The 17,008-nt window shown below is 42.5% G+C and overlaps 1 protein-coding gene and 1 pseudogene across 3 annotated transcripts in view; both read left to right on the forward strand.

Annotated features, from left to right (window-relative positions):
• Positions 1 to 17,008, forward strand: part of LOC114168318 (protein ZINC INDUCED FACILITATOR-LIKE 1-like) — a 64,499-nt gene that overhangs the window by 10,220 nt on the left and 37,271 nt on the right. The window lies entirely within an intron of this gene.
• Positions 2,882 to 16,756, forward strand: LOC114168506 (annotated as a pseudogene).

Below are 17,008 nucleotides of genomic sequence, written 5' to 3' on the forward strand. Positions count from 1 at the left end.
TATTTTTGCATTCTAGGAAAACTTCAAATTTTGTCTCTTCTTTACTCGGTGTACGTTTCTTCCTCACCCTTTGTTTTTGTTTTTTTCTTTTATCTTTTCCATTTTGTGTTTCAAAACAAAGAATAATGTGACTTGTCATAATTTCGGATAATCTTTTCTGGGTTTGAATGCATGAAGCATGCAAAATGGTGTAGAAAAGAGACACATGAGTGAAACAAAGTGTAATCTTGTTTTCATTTTGTGCTTCAAAACACACCCCTTATATAATTTTTTTTTCATCACCATTTTTGGTTTCCAAAGTTGCATGTAAGACACATACCATATATATATATATATATATATATATATATATATATATATATATATATTTTGGTTAAATATACTTTTGGTCTTTTAACTTTTTGTGAATTTTAAAATTAGTTCATTTCGAAACTTTAGACCAATTTAGTCATTCATCTTTCGAAATACGTGGATTTAGTCATTTTAATCAAATTTTGGTAGGTTTATTTGATGTTTCCTACGCATTTCAGGATTATATTTGAGTTATTTATATTGTTTGACACATTTTTGTTTTAATGTTAAGTTAAATACTATTCTGAAAGCGTTTGAAATGTCAAATAAACTTAATAAAATTTTATTAAAAAGACTAAATCCACGAATTTCGAAAGATGAAGGACTAAATTGGTCCAAAGTTTCAAAATGAACTAATTTCAAAATTCACTGAAAGTTAACGGACCAAGAACGTATTTAATCCTATATATATTATTTAAATTCACAATTAAGATTTAAATATTATAATTTAAAAATATTGTTATCTAATATAAAATAAATCTAAAGTCTAATAGGTAAAAAAATATATAATTTATGTACAATTTTTAATACATTCAATAATTTTAATAACTGAGGATAGGAATAACTTAAATATAAAATCTTTTTTTATATGTTGGGAAACACTTTTAAAAACAAAAAATCGAAAAAACTCTAAATTACAATGATTAACTTTGTTTTACAATACTATCTCAACATACTTGATGTTGAAATATCTTTTAATCATTAAAAAAAAGTCTATATTCGATAAAGATAAATTAATAATTCTAAACAAATTCAGAGTATCTAAAAATGCAATAGTAAAAATAAATAAAAATATTTTAAACAATTAAATTTTTTTAATTATATAGGATATGTCTTTTGTTTCTATAATACAATAGAAATTTACACGGAAACTTATGAGGTTTTAAAAATTTACCTATACATCTTTACTAATGTCATGTCATAATTATGTTAAGATTGTATCATTCTTTTTCTCAATACTTTAAGTGAAGTGAATAATCTCAATTTCAAAAAAATTGACCCCAATCACATGGAACAAGTGATTTCAATGAATTGGTCTAGAGGAAAATGGTTTGAAGAATTACAACATTAAACACTTATCTCCATATGAATGATGATCATATAATTGCATGGTTATACTCAATTTTTAAATAAATATCCGTTAATGAATTAATGATAATTATAGTAGTAGCATGAGTTATAAATCATTCTTTGATAATTTACTCGTGAATGTGATAATGTAATTTTTAAGACACAGATAAGTCTCTAAAGTAACATTATTATAAAAAAAAAGTTACAAAGTCGTAACATACAACAATTTATTATAACTAAATATCATAACTAAAGATGAACATTGATATTATATTTTATACTTATCGATATTTGGTTAAAGAAGATGTAAATCAAAATAATCAAGTCTTAGGTACAAGATTCAAAACCAAATAAGATATTTTGTTTTGAAAAAGTCAATATATCGTAAACTTAATTAAATTTGAAGTCCATGATAAATTTGAGTATTTCACTGAATACTTATTAAACATATTTGGTTTGTTAAGTATGAAAAAATTTAAAAAAATTTAAAATTTTGAATTGAGTTTCTATCACTTTATTTTTATGTTATTCAGATGATTATATTGTTTTATCCCTCTATTTAGTTTTCGCTACATGATTTTGTAATTTTATCATGTTTATCCACTTTTTAATTAATATTTTATTTTAAAATTAATGCAAATTTCTCATATAATAATTCATATTAGAAAGAATAATAATATTATATATTTTTTAACACAATATTTTCACTATACCAAGACTAAAACGTTCATGCCAGACATGATAATAAAAGTCAAATTAACTCTTCAAATTTCTTACTATTTACTAATATTAATTTTTATTTATATTACTTGTTTTTTAGTATTAAAACACATGACTTGTTCCTTTTTTTTTTCATTTTTACAACCAAAATAACTTCCAACCATATTTTGTTTTTATCATACTAACACGTGTCTTTAAATATATTAATTAATTAATAAAATAATACTTTTAATTTTGGATATAATCTAACAAAACTTAACTCTTTTTATCGAATTACTTAATCCACCATTTACTCTCACCATGACTTATTTAAGTAGAGATGGATCGAATTAAATTGGGTTAAATTAAACGTAAATATTGAGTTTACAAAAATAAGAAACATCATCTAAGAATTTTTATATTTTATTGGAAAAAACCCCTATTCTATTAAAATATGGATATTTAAATTAACAAAAGTATTTTTTAATGTAATGTTATAATAGGATTATAAAATAGTTGGATATAAAGTAACAAGTGTGATAATATGAATAATAATATTTAACGTATTTTCTTTTATTCACTTTTAATTAATTTTGATTATTTTTTAATTTTTATTATTTTAATAGTATAAAATAATATTTGGAAAATGATTAAAATATGAGTTAAAGTATCGCTATTCATTCAAATATATAATTTTCTACTCACTCTCTGCAAAACACACCCTTAAGAAACTGCTCGGGATTCTGCGACAGAAAGCGTGATGGCGAAAGAAAACGATTACGCGATGGAACTTAGAAGCTACAGAGACGACGCGTGGTACATGACGCATGTTTCGTTAGAGGAAGAGATGCTGAGAGTGTGGTGCTTCGACTTCCCCGGAGAATGCTACTATGCATTTGAAGCCTCTCAGTTTGGAGAATGTGAGCAGCTTCATCATTTCCAGAGTCGCTTCAGACCTCTGTCTAAACAGCTTCAAGACAGCTGAGTGTGTTTCAGTCGCTAAAGGAACCAGGGTCTGCGCGTGTCAGCACTTCACCGACCATGACCTTCGCTTCTATGACGCCGTCGTGGATGGGGTTAGTCTCCACTACCACTCCTACGTGTATTTTACGTCTTGTGAAATATAGGGTCTGTTTGGTTTAAGCTCGTATATGATAATATGATATAAGGTGGGTAATTTGTTTAAAGAATGTGAGCAATTTTTTTTTAATTTAATTGTTTTCTGTATATATATATATATATATATATATATATATATATATATATATATATATATATATATATATATATATATATATATATATATATTTTAAAAACATTTATCTAAGAAACAGAATCAGAATTTGCTTACTAAAATAGTCTGATAAAAAGTAAAAGAGAAGTTTTATTATTAGTAGTTTTTCTATCCAATATCGATCCATCATCATAGAATTTGGTTCCACTTTTCTGAAAGATATTTTGTAGAAGTGTTAAGTCTTTTATAGATTTTGTTAATATGAGTTAAGAAATACCTAAAAAAATGTATTTCTTGTTGCATTTCTCTTATTGTTTGGTAAGAATAATTTATTATCACATCATCTTGAAGGTTCCCTTTTTAAAATAGCATGTTGGGATTTTCATATGGAAAAGACTCATCTTTGCTCATTTGAGCAAATAGTAATTGTTTTGGGGTAGGGACCAAGAGCCTACTAGAAGAACCTCTCCCACTTGCGCTGCCCTTCTCCTCACCAGTAACTTCAGCGAAATCCAATCCTTAGCTCGATCGGTTGGGATGACGATCGGGGTACCTGTCTAAAGTACTCCAATGCTTAAGTCAATAAAGGACCGATCGGTGTATCAATATCTCTGCTGCAGTAAATGCGAAATTTAGATCCTTACCAACCTACCTTTGGGCCCTATTTATAGTTTTCTGTGTGGGCCTATGATTAGGGTTCCTTAATCACAGCCCAATGATCCTTTAATCAAGATTATTGACTTGTTTAACGTTAATTAACTCGATTGATTGACTGTCTGGTAGTGCGACCGATGGCCGCTTGGCTGGGTTAGTTATACTGTTTTTAGTAAGTAAACCATTCATGTACGTCTGGCCGACCGACAGACACATGCGAAGGAGTACACAAGTCTAAAGGGATTGATCGACCGATGGTTGATTTGCTGATGGTCACGTATGTTCTGGTTGTCCGATCGACCGATGTGCCATTTGGGGTCCTTGTCGCTCGACTAGGTGTTACCGATGGACCGATGGATATGAACACGACTAGGTCGTGACTCATATGTTCAACCGTTTGGCCGATGGTCTTATAGTTTATTTGTCATTCGTTCGACCGATGGTCCTTTACCAATGTTATGTAGCTGATCGACAGAATCGATTCGCTGTTCGACCGCTGGCCTTTCATTTATAACTTCTTCAACTTTGGCCGATTGACCGATTGGACATACAGTACACAAGCCCCCTAAGCCTCGAGCGATGGGGAAGAAGCGAGGAGGTTTAGCAGAGCCGTTGTGCCGATTGGCCGCCTGCATGTCTCAACGGTTATCTTGCATCGTAGATCGTGCCTGGCAGTTATGATTTGAAGCGTCGCGGAGTGTGGACCGTTGATCTGAGTGTGATCGTAGGGTTCTGGGACTGCCACGTGTCACATGGTCCCCCCTATAAATAGGTTTGTGTGGCTGTCGTTATTTTCACGTTTTCCTTTCTCTTTCTAGCCGAGCCTCCGATCGTTTTCTTCTATTTGCAGGTAAAAAATGTCTTCCAGCGCATCGAGTTCAGATGGTTTGTCGGGTGGGGCGGTCGGGACGTCTGGGGGCGGCGGGTCGGTTTCCGCCTTGTTTAGTTCGTCCGACTCGGGGACTTCGCTCGGGGGAGTGTCGAGCGCAACAAGTTCCCCTATCCTCCTAAGTGGCAGCTCTGAGGCCGAGCCACCGGTCGCTGAGGCGGTGGAGCAGGTCGCTGCTTCTGACGAGAGCGGGGACGTCATAGGCATCGACGTTCGCGACGAGGGGGAGCAAGCCAATTTGCCGGAGATACCAGGATATGACTGGGCCCCTTATGAGCCGCGCACACATGCGACAAGGTTTCGATGGGGCAACGACCTGGGGGATCTGGTCGAGCGGACCAAGATTTTTAGCGACGAGGTAGAGGATGGACTTCTTCGAGTCAAAGTATGTGCCGGCAACGAGAGAGTGTGCCATGGGAAGGGAGAGGCGAGGCTAGATTTCTTCTATGTGTACGCCTGCCTCTTCCATGATTTGGGTTTGACCGTGCCGTTTGCCGATTGCAGATGGCAGTCCTCCGTCAGATCCAATGCGCACCGACTCAGATACACCCGAACACCTGGGCGTCTATGCAAGCGTTCGACGTTCTATGCCGGGCGGCCGGCCTGACACCAACCATGCCTTTGTTCTTTCATTTCTACAAGACTCGACCGACGGCGTCGAAAGGTTGGGTTTCCTTCCTCGGGGCGAACAAGAGCTTGCTTACCCTCTATCTCGCCTCCTACAAGGGTTTCAAGACCGGCTTTTTTAAGGTCGCGATTCCTGGTAAGGGGAGGAGATATATTTTCGATGAGCAGAATCGTCCGAAATTTCCGTTGTACTGGACGGCGTTCCCCCCTCCTACTGATGCCTGGGCTGAAGAGCGGTTGACCCCTGCCGAACGGGCTGACCTGGCCGTCCTCAAGACCCTGCCCGACAAGATCCCCCCGCGATCGCTGATTCAATGCCTCCGCTCCCCGGATTTGCCGAGGGCGGTTTATGGTTAGTTGTTCTAATCTTCCCGATCGTTACTTTGATTGTAGTTAACTTATCTTCTTTTTGTTTCGTAGATATTATGGCCCGGACGACCGTTTCTAACGCCGAGTTTCTGGCTCGCGCCAAGAGTCGACGAAGGGAAGAAGATGTTGCTGAGGAGGTGGCGCCTCTCCAGAGTGTTCCCGCCGCCCCTTCAACCGATCGAGTCCTTGCCACCACCGCCCCGACCGGGGCTTCGGGTGTCGTCTCCAGGCCTCGCTTCATTGTGAAGCCTCCCGGTTCCGGCGCTGCTGCTGCGGCAGACAAGGGAAAGAAGTCCAAGAGAGATGACTCTCCCGTTGGTTGGGCGTCCAAGAAACACAAGAAAGGAGAGGCATCTGGAACGCTGGCTGACGTCCTCCTTGGCGGCGACGTCCGACTTGACGAAGAGGTCTCCTTTCAGCTGGGACCTCGGGTGACGGACATGCTCAAAGATGTGTCCGAAGAGGAGGCCCTTCGAACCGCCGGGGAGCTGACCCTTAGGCTTGCTGCCATCTACACCAAGTTTCCTCGCCCCGACCGGAGCAGGATGGAGGGCTTGGAAAAGGAGCTCGCGGCGGCAAAGACGGAGCTCAATGAAGTGAAGGCGTCGGCGTCGGATCTAAAGGCTCAGTTTGACAGATTGAACGACATTAAGGCCGAACATGCTAAATGTGCCGGTCTGTTGAAGGCTGCCGATGATCGGGCAAAGGCAGAACAGGTGAAGGCTGGTGAAGCTGCGGAGGAACTTCGCAAGCTCCAGCGACGCTTCGACGATCTGACGTTGGAGCACTTGGCTGCCGCAGGATCAGCCTCAGATTGGCAGAAGAAGGCGAAGGAGTTCCAGGCCGAGCTGCGAGTGGCCGATGAGCAAGTATTTGCTCAATATGAGGCGGGCTTCCAGAGTGCCGTCGATCTGGCGGTCTTTTACTACAAATGCTCTCCCGACCGGTTCGACGTGCATATGGGGGTGGTCGATGGGAAAATCGAGAGGGTATTTGATCGGTTGGACGAGGTCAATGATCCTCCTGCAGAACATTGATTTATATTTATTTTCAATTGTATATTTTGATATAACCGATCGAGCCCGATCGACAATTTGGTGGATCGCGTTCGATCGGTTATTAGGTTATTTTTTGACAAACACTTGCGTAAATATTTAGATGCCTTTTTATTTCGTCTACTAGCTCTTCTTTATTTTCGTGTGTTTATTGCTTCGCGCTGGCGATCGGCCATACTTCGTTTATAATTCTTCGCGTTGGCGATCGGCCGTATGGTTGTTTAACTTGTTAGTTCTGTTTAGCTGCGCCTGATATCGGCTAACTAGCCGGATGATCGGCACACAATTTTCAAGTTTTTTGCGAAGTTCTCTCGATTATTTGTCCCGAAGGGTTGACCTTGGCGCGTTCAATTTTAGTTTAGATTGTTCGTGTGATACCTCGACCGGCTAAGACAGCTCGTGTCACTCATTTACCCATAGGGTTAATTAGATCGCTAGGATCGGTGCTGACAGAGCGGGACTTCCTCTTGGAAGTCCCTTTCTCGATCGGTCAGGCTTTGCTCGGGTCCCGTAGGGAGCCCCGTCGGTCAGATTGTTAGATGAAGTTGCATGAAACGCTCATTTTATTCATAGTCAACTATAATACATTTTGAGGTGCGACGCGTTCCACGTGTTGGGTATTTCTTTGCCGCTCAGGTACTCCAGCCGATAGGCTCCGTTCTGCAAGCTCTCGGTCACGCGGAACGGGCCCTCCCAGTTAGGTGCTAGCTTTCCTTGCGCTGACTTTTTGCGCGCTTCATTGGTCTTCCTCCATACCAGGTCTCCTCTGATGAAGCTTCTTGGTTTGACCTTCGTGTTATACATTCTAGCCACCATTCTCTTGCATGCTTCGGCTCGCACGGCTGCTCGCTCTCTTCGTTCGGTCGTCCAGTCTAATTCCTCGCGCAGGCGTCCACAATTCACCTCGAGATCTTGCATTTCCCGCCGAAGAGTCGGCTCCCCTACCTCGACTGGCAGCATGGCGTCTGTACCATATGTCAGGTTGAAAGGAGATTCCCCCGTAGTCCCGTGCGGCGTGCACCGATAGGCCCAAAGGACTTGTGACAGCTCGTCAACCCATGCTCCTTTGGCTTCTCCCAACCTTTTCTTCAACTCAGCCACTATAACCTTGTTCATGGCCTCAGCCTGGCCATTGGTCTGGGGATGCTCGACCGAGCTGGTCACGTGCCGTATCCCCACTTGCTTATAGAAGTCCTTCAGCTTCTTGTCGATAAACTGACGGCCGTTGTCGGTGATGATCGTGTGGGGGAGGCCAAAGCGGCATATGATGTTGCGCTAGACGAAGGAGTGAACTTGCCGAGCGGTGATATTAGCCAAAGCCTCCGCTTCGACCCATTTGGTGAAATAGTCCACTGCTACGAGTATGAATTTCTTCTGCACTCGGCCAACCGGGAAGGGTCCGACGATGTCCATCCCCCATTGAGCGAACGGCCAAGGGGCTGTTAGGGCATGTAGCTCGGTCGGGGCCCTCTTTACATCATTTCCATGAACTTGGCATCCTCCGCACTTGCGTATCATGCTTTCGCAGTCCTGTTCCATGGTCGGCCAAAAATAGCCTGCCCTGAGTATCCTCGCTTTCATCGTCCTCCGACCGGTGTGCATTCCACAAATACCGTTATGGACCTCGTTCATAACGTACTCAGCTTCGTCTGCCGACAGGCACTTGAGGAGCGGTGCTGTGAAACCTCTCTTATACAGATCTTCTCCGATGACCACGAACCGGAGTGCTCGCCGTCTCTCCGTCGGTCTGATCTCTTCTCCGGCCTCGCATCTCTTTAAGAGTTCTCGCACCTCCTCAATCCAATCTGTCGATCGATCTGTTGCTACGCATTCCCCCGCTGAGGGTCTCATCAGGGTTTGCCTGATGATTGTCTTCAATTGGCCCTTCTCTTTTCCTTCTGCCAGCTTAGATAGCCTATCGGCTCTGGCGTTTTCCGCTCGGAGGATGTGATGGATGGTAACCTCTCCGAATTCCTTCATGGCTTCGATTACTTTATGATAGTACTGGAGTAACAAATCATCCTTGACCTGATACTCTCCCAGTACTTGTCCTACCACCAGTTTCGAATCGGTGTTGCATTTTAACTTCGCCGCTCCTAAGTCTTTTGCTAGCCTTAGCCCGGCGATCAGCGCTTCATATTCTGCTTGATTATTTGAGGCTTTAAACTTGAACTGCAAGGAGTGCTCTACCGTGAAGCCGTTCGGTCCTTCGATCTTGAACTGCAAGGAGTGCTCTACCGTGAAGCCGTTCGGTCCTTCGATGACGATCCCTGCTCTAGCATTACGCTTATCTGATGACCCATCGACGAAGAGAGTCCACATATGTTCCGATAGGGGGATTGATCCTTGGAGCTCAGCTGCAAAGTCGGCCAAATGTTGTCCTTTGACGGATCCTCTAGGTTCGTACTTGAGACCAAATTCGGATAACTCGACCGACCAGGCGATCATTCTACTAGCTAAGTCGGGCTTCCGGAGTATTTTGGCAATGGAATGATCGGTGCGGACAATCACTTGGTGACTCTGGAAGTATTGGCGCAATCGACGTGTGGCCGTCAACAGCGCCAAGGCTATCTTCTCTATCAGCTGATACCTCGTTTCTGCGCTCTGCAATACTCGACTGATGAAGTAAACGGGCCGCTGCTCCGAGGCTTCCTGTACTAAGGCTGCACTAATTGAGTCGTCCGATACTGACAGGTACAATTGCAGAGGCAATCCTTCTACCGGTCGGCACATTATGGGAGGACTACTGATCATCTCCTTTATCTTTCGAAACGCCACCTCACACTGATCGTCCCATTTCTCTGCAGTTTGCTTCTTCATGATCTTCAGTATCGGCCTAACCTTCTCCGTCAGCCTGGGTAAGAAACGTGCCAGAGAGGTTAGTCGCCCCATCAACCGTTGGACTTCTTTCAGGTTTTTTGGACTTCTCATCTCGACAATAACGGCGCACTTGTCCGGGTTTGCCTCTATGCCTCGGGCAGTCAGCATGAAGCCCAGGAATTTCCCTGCCGGCACCCCGAAGACACACTTCTCAGGGTTGAGACGCATATTGTACTTGCGCACCTGGTGGAAGACCTCCCTGAGATCGCGTGCATGATCGTCGGTTGTTTGGGACTTTACGACCATGTCGTCAACATACACCTCCATAGACCGACCGATCTGCTCCCTGAAGACCCGGTCCATCAGCCTCTGATACGTTGCCCCTGCGTTTTTTAGGCCGAACGGCATGACCTCGTAGCAGAAGTTTGCTCGGTCGGTGATGAACGCCGTTTTAGATCTGTCCGGGCCATACATGGGGATCTGGTTGTACCCAGAGTAGGCATCCAGGAAACTCAAGAAGTTGTGCCCTGAGACTCCATCTACTAGCCGATCGATGCTGGGCAGCGGGTATGCATCCTTCGGACAGGCTTTGTTGAGATCCGTGAAGTCTGTGCACATTCTCCACTTCCCGCTCGTCTTCTTCACCATGACCACGTTTGCTAACCACGTAGTGTATTTGATCTCTTTGATGAAACCAGCTCCTTCAAGCTTCCTGACTTCCTCCTCGACCGCTCTCCTCTGCTCCTCTCCCATTTTTCTCTTCTTCTGAGCGACCGGGCGAGCTTCTCGGAAGATGGCCAACTTATGGGACATCACATCTGGATGGACGCCGGGCATATCTGCGCTCGACCATGCGAAGAGATCTTTGTTCTCAAAGATCACTGCCCTAAGGAGCCCCTCTTCTTCGGCGCTCAGGGCTCCCCCGATTTTGGTGACTTGTCCAGGTTGGTTCCCGATCAGGATCTCCTTAGTTTCTCCTTCTGGTTGCAGCCGATCCTCTGTGTTTGTTCGGGGATCCAGGTCTGTCATTGCTACTTCCGAACGATGCTGTTTCCGCGGGCGGCTATAAGGACTAATCCTCAATCCCGCGGCATAGCATTGCCTGGCGACTTGTTGATCCGCGTGCACCGTGCAAATTGTCCCCTTGTCCGACGGGAACTTCATGGCCAGGTGCAGGGTAGATACGATCGCTCCGAAGGCGTTCAAACAGGGTCTCCCTAGCAATACATTGTACGAGGTGTTAGCTTCAACCAAAAGGAATCTAGCCCTTACCTCTTGGCCGTCCTTCCTTGAGCCGATCCTCGTACGAAGATCCACATAGCCCCTCGTGTCCACCCGCTCGCCCGAAAAACCGACTATCTGCTCATTGTATGGGACAATCAGGTCCTCGGAGAGGTTCATCTTCTGGAAAGTCTTCCAGTATAGGATGTTAACAGAGCTTCCCTGGTCGACCAACACCTTCCCGATCCCATCCTCGGCCACCTCTATCGAGATAACCATCGGGTCATCATGATCGGGATCGGGCGCCTTGAAGTCGTCATCCGTAAACGTGATGGGAGGCATCGAGCGGATCTTCTTCTCGACCAGATGAACCGACTTCAACGCCCGCACATGCCTCTTTCGAGCCGCTGAGCTCGATCCTCCTCTGGCAAACCCTCCGGATATGGTATTGATATAACCCCTAAGGTGTCTATCGTGGCTCCGACTGCGGCTCCTCCTTGGACTCCGATGTGACCGGGATGGCCCTCTCCTTCGTTTCTCGCGCTCGGGCTCTCTCTTCTTCTCATATCGGGCCGGGGGGCTCTCCTCATCGGGCTTCTGTTCCTCGCTGGACTCTGCGGGGGACGATCTTGTCGAATGTATTTCTTCAAGTGCCCCTGCCGAATGAGCTCTTCTATCTTGTCACGGAGCGTGTGGCATTCTTCGGTGGTATGCCCGATCGTCCGATGGTACTGGCAGTGTTTACTGCCGTCGGCATCGGGTGGCGGGGGCTTCTTCCTAACTGCAGGGAGCGAATCGGCACTGAAGGCCTCTTGCAGAATCCTGGCTCGGGGAACAGCCAGGGGAGTGTAAGTTGTGAACTTCGGTGGCTTCCTTTCGCTGGGTCGGGCTACGGGTTTGCCCGGCCTAGGCGCGATCGGCTTTGGGAGTGCAGCATCCTCCTTCTCCCTCTTCTTCACCCGGAACTCCTGCATATCTTCCATTTGTATGAACTTGGTCGTTCCCTCATCTCCTCCATCGTCTTCGGCTTCTTTCGGCTTATCTTGTCCGCGAAAACTCCCGGCTGGAGCCCATATGAGAAGTGATGTCGCGCGATCTCGTCGCTGAGATCCTTTATCTTGACCGACATGCGATTATACCGATCAAGATAACTCCTCAGCGATTCCCCATCTTCCTGTCGGATGTTCACCAGATTGTCGACCGTCAAAATGGCCGGTCTCAGGGGCGCGAACTGTGTGCTGAACCTTGCCTTCAAGGTGGCAAAAGAGTCAATACTACCGGGCGACAGCTCGGAGAACCATTCCAACGCCTCCCCAGTCAACGAAGTTGAGAAGACTCGGCACCAGATGGGGTCGCTGACGGCGTGGAACATCATCTGATGCATAAAGACCCGCATGTGATTGTCCGGGTTGGTCGTGCCATCGTACTTATCGAAAGTTGGGATTTTCCACTTGTCCGGCAACGGCGTCTCCAGAATGTACGATGTGAAGGGGGAGAATCCCGATGCAGGGATCGGTTGACGGCATGGGCGACCCCCATCGTTCGCTCCCGAGCTCTCCGCCATCGTGTGCGACGGATTTCCCCTTGAAGCCTGCGTCCTTTCGACCCGAGCTGGCTGCGATTGCTCGTGCCCGGTTAGTGGAGGTCGACTCTCCACTCGTTCGGCACCCCGGTGCTGCTGCACCCGACTTAACCTGTTTGGATCGGGTACAGTAGGTGTCGACGGGATTCCTTCTTCCTTCCGCCTTAGGGTGGCGTTCTCCTCGCGCAAAATCTGCATTTGCACTTCGTAGTTCCTCTGCATCTCATCCATCCTCTGCTGCATCACCCTTATCATCTCTCTAGTGTCCGCTTGATCATCTGCCATTCTTCCTCCGTCTATGTTGCTGTTTCAGTTCCTCGTGGTCACCATAGGGGTATGTTCTCAAAGAAGACCGCTCGGGCCCCATGGTGGGCGCCAAAATGTTTCGGGGTAGGGACCAAGAGCCTACTAGAAGAACCTCTCCCACTTGCGCTGCCCTTCTCCTCACCAGTAACTTCAGCGAAATCCAATCCTTAGCTCGATCGGTTGGGATGACGATCGGGGTACCTGTCTAAAGTACTCCAATGCTTAAGTCAATAAAGGACCGATCGGTGTATCAATATCTCTGCTGCAGTAAATGCGAAATTCAGATCCTTACCAACCTACCTTTGGGCCCTATTTATAGTTTTCTGTGTGGGCCTGTGATTAGAGTTCCTTAATCACGGCCCAATGATCCTTTAATCAAGATTATTGACTTGTTTAACGTTAATTAACTCGATTGATTGAATGTCTGGTAGTGCGACCGATGGCCGCTTGGCTGGGTTAGTTATACTGTTTTTAGTAAGTAAACCATTCATGTACGTCTGGCCGACCGACAGACACATGCGAAGGAGTACACAAGTCTAAAGGGATTGATCGACCGATGGTTGATTTGCTGATGGTCACGTATGTTCTGGTTGTCCGATCAACCGATGTGCCATTTGGGGTCCTTGTCGCTCGACTAGGTGTTACCGATGGACCGATGGATATGAACACGACTAGGTCGTGACTCATATGTTCAACCGTTTGGCCGATGGTCTTATAGTTTATTTGTCATCCGTTCGACCGATGGTCCTTTACCAGTGCTATGTAGCTGATCAACAGAATCGATTCGCTGTTCGACCGCTGGCCTTTCATTTATAACTTCTTCAACTTTGGCCGATTGACCGATTGGACATACAGTACAGTAATGTATGATTCTTTCCACGTTTATGAGAAGGTTATATAAGTTGAAATGATAATTGAGTGAGTCCTACATTCTAAATTCAATGAAATAGAAAGGTGATGGTTTCTTACTTAGTTTGGGGAGAATAATGCAATGAACTTTTACATTCTTAATAAAATTAAATTGTTTCCTGTGTATCCTTCAGAGGTGAACCGAATAAAACATTCTTTGACAGAAAAAGAGAAATCATGCTTGTGCACCTTCATACTTTTCTGGTTGAGTGGGCCAAAAGAGGGAAATCTAACTGCTACAACAATTGAAGATATATGCATAGTTCAATCTGAAGGAGAGTTAGATCCTGTATTGATTTCGTTTCTGGAGATGGCAAAGGGGAAAATCGATTTGTTTTCCTTCTGTTTCAGCATTAAAGGGAGTTTCTAGCATGGAAATGACACCAGAAGGGGACAGAAGCTTAGGCACTACTTGTGGGATTGGTTATTTTGAACTAATAGAAAAGGCAAATACTAAATGTTATTTTTTTCTTTTATGTAATCATGGATACTTTCCACTAACTTGTTGAATGTATTTTCAGAGCCTGACATGATATCTTACATCATATAACTCAACAGAAAAAACGACATGCTAAGAAGTCTGCTGCCAAAGTATTTTTACATGATGGTTTGTTTCTGTGTAAGAGTAGAATTAGGTTTGACTCACCGGGTTTTGCTTCAAAATCCATTTCATGTTTTCCAGATATTTTTATGGATCTCCTCGTATGAGTGTCCGTCTAGTTCTGTCAGGGCTAAATCATAAACTGTCAAAATTACAGATCAACATTTAGGATCATATGATTTTACTTACTAGGCGTGCAAAATTGTGTCAAATTGTACATGACTGGTTACATGTAAGACTGTGTTTAAGTAAATTTCACATTGTCACATTGCCATTGTAAAATTGTTAGAACTACAATACAACTCATAATATGGTTAAAAAATTAACTCTTGGCCTATTTATTTTATGGTTAGATTGTAGACAACTTAAATGGAATGATTGTTATTAGGTTTGAAATGAAAAATGTAATCTATCTATTCTTGACAACTTGTGTTTTTATTCATTTAGGTTGTTTGTGTATCTGATCTTCTTCACTTTCTTTAATTTAAATTTTCTTTGCTCTTTACTTGTGCACTATCTTAGGTCTTTGTCAAAGAGTCTGCTACAATTCTCAACCTGATGAATTTCTTTATACAAATGCAACATTGTTTCATTTTTTTTCTCTTTTCTCACTTTACGTCTGCAGTAATCTATATCTATTTCTATGGTCATGAATTATGAACAATATGACATTCCTAGGTTTGTGTTTATCTGTCTCTTCCTACTTAAAATGTATAGTAATCTATATCCATTTCTACGGTCATGAATTATGAACATATGACATTCCTAGTTTTGTGTTTATCTGCCTCTTCCTACTTAAAATGTAAGCCATGTTTGTTTTTTCTGACAGGGAAATGTATTTCTTGTGAATCCTTATTTAATTTTTTGTACCTCTCTTTAAATACTTATAGTTTGGGATCTTACTGTCCTGCTTTAAATTTTATATTTAAATGATTCAAATCCTTGGGAGACCTTGTTTGACATTGTTAAATGCTAATTCGACATTCTTATGTTTCAATTTTTCTCTACCATTATACATGTTCGTATGTCTAAAGAGATTGGAATATCTTCTAAATTTTACACAGTTTTATTTGTGTTAGAAGTCTCACATCGACCAAAGATAAGACCAATTTAGAATATGTAAATAGATGCAAACCTCACTTTACAAGTCGGTTTTATGGGTTTGAATAAGGTTTAAAGTCCACTTCTTAATAATTTGGTTTCGAATTTCTTCTTTTATTTGGTTTATAGTCAGTTATTTTCTTTGATTTATAGTCAGTTGTGATGACATTGAAGATCAGAATCTTGAAGGAACAAAAAATGCGTTTATGATACTGATTCCAAATATCGATGGATAATTATGTCCATTTACAGTTACACTGTTCTTGCAAAGGCATACTTCAATATCAGCTAGAGTGTTAATTTTTCCAAATTTGTCATCGGAGGTATATACCAGGGAGCCATTATATATTGGATTCTGAAAAAGAGTTTCAAGAGATGTGTGGCTTTCTGAATGAACCCAACTTCATCATAAGTTAACGGCTTCAAGTGGCAGGTATTCTGTATGTATACTTCTTAAATATGATGTTTGCAGCTATAAGCAATCAATTTTCATTGTTGGTTCAATTGTGAAAAGTAAATGTCTGTGTGAATCTCCAAATGTTGAAACAGGGCTTGTTAATTCTTTAACTACAATGCCTACAAAATTCTGAATATATTAATATTTTGTATTTACTTTTACTATTTTAGAATTAATCTCTTCACTATTTTTTTCCAGGCCATGGGTGATACTTGAAAAGTTAGTGGGACTAAAAGAAATTAAATCATCATTAGGAACATTGGGGCGTATATCAAAGGTATCTTATTGAATCACTTGTAATAAATTCAACATCTTACGTCGATTAGAAATATAATTAAATTATAGTCACTAATGCAGTGAAAAGATATGGTTATGGTTCTTTTCGATGTTACACTATGGTTTTAGACGGGCTGACAGGCCAATCCATAGGTCTTGATCTACTTGGTCATCCCTAATTGTGATCCCTGATATTGTTAGCAAGGTGGCAGAGTACTAGTGCAACAGTAGTTGCACACCATTTTTAGAATCCTTAATAGTAACCCATGGCAGTTCTCGACATGTTTCTTCACTTGTTGGCTTAATGATTTTATATCGGCAGAGTATATCACGAAAAGGAAAGAGTGGAGCAAGCAACTATTTGAAGGTTCTGCACTCAGGAACTGAAGAATTCAAGAGAGCTAGTGATATGAGGGATTTGTTTTTGGAATTTATTAGTCACCAAGGGCGACTACACAAGAGACTTGCACTTGAGGAGAGAAGGATATTTGCTGATGAACAACTTACTTGTTCGGATTAAGGAAAGAGAGAAAAGAAAAAAGAAAGGGAAAGAGACTCGAAAAAGTTTTTCCTACTGATCTTACTGTAAATAGAACCATACTAGTAGGCTATGTACATGCTACTTTTCCCCTAAGATTCTTGTTGGGTTATTAAAGACAAGGTAAAATTATTTGAGAATTTTCAAATAAGTTTTTATACTAAAAATTCAGTGCTTGTTAGGGAATGCGTTAAGTCTTCAAATTTACACCTTTTCTGACAGTTTGCCACTTTCTGAGGCTGGGAAAG

This window comes from Vigna unguiculata, chromosome 11 (assembly GCF_004118075.2).
Source record: "Vigna unguiculata cultivar IT97K-499-35 chromosome 11, ASM411807v1, whole genome shotgun sequence".
Lineage (NCBI taxonomy): Eukaryota > Viridiplantae > Streptophyta > Magnoliopsida > Fabales > Fabaceae > Vigna > Vigna unguiculata.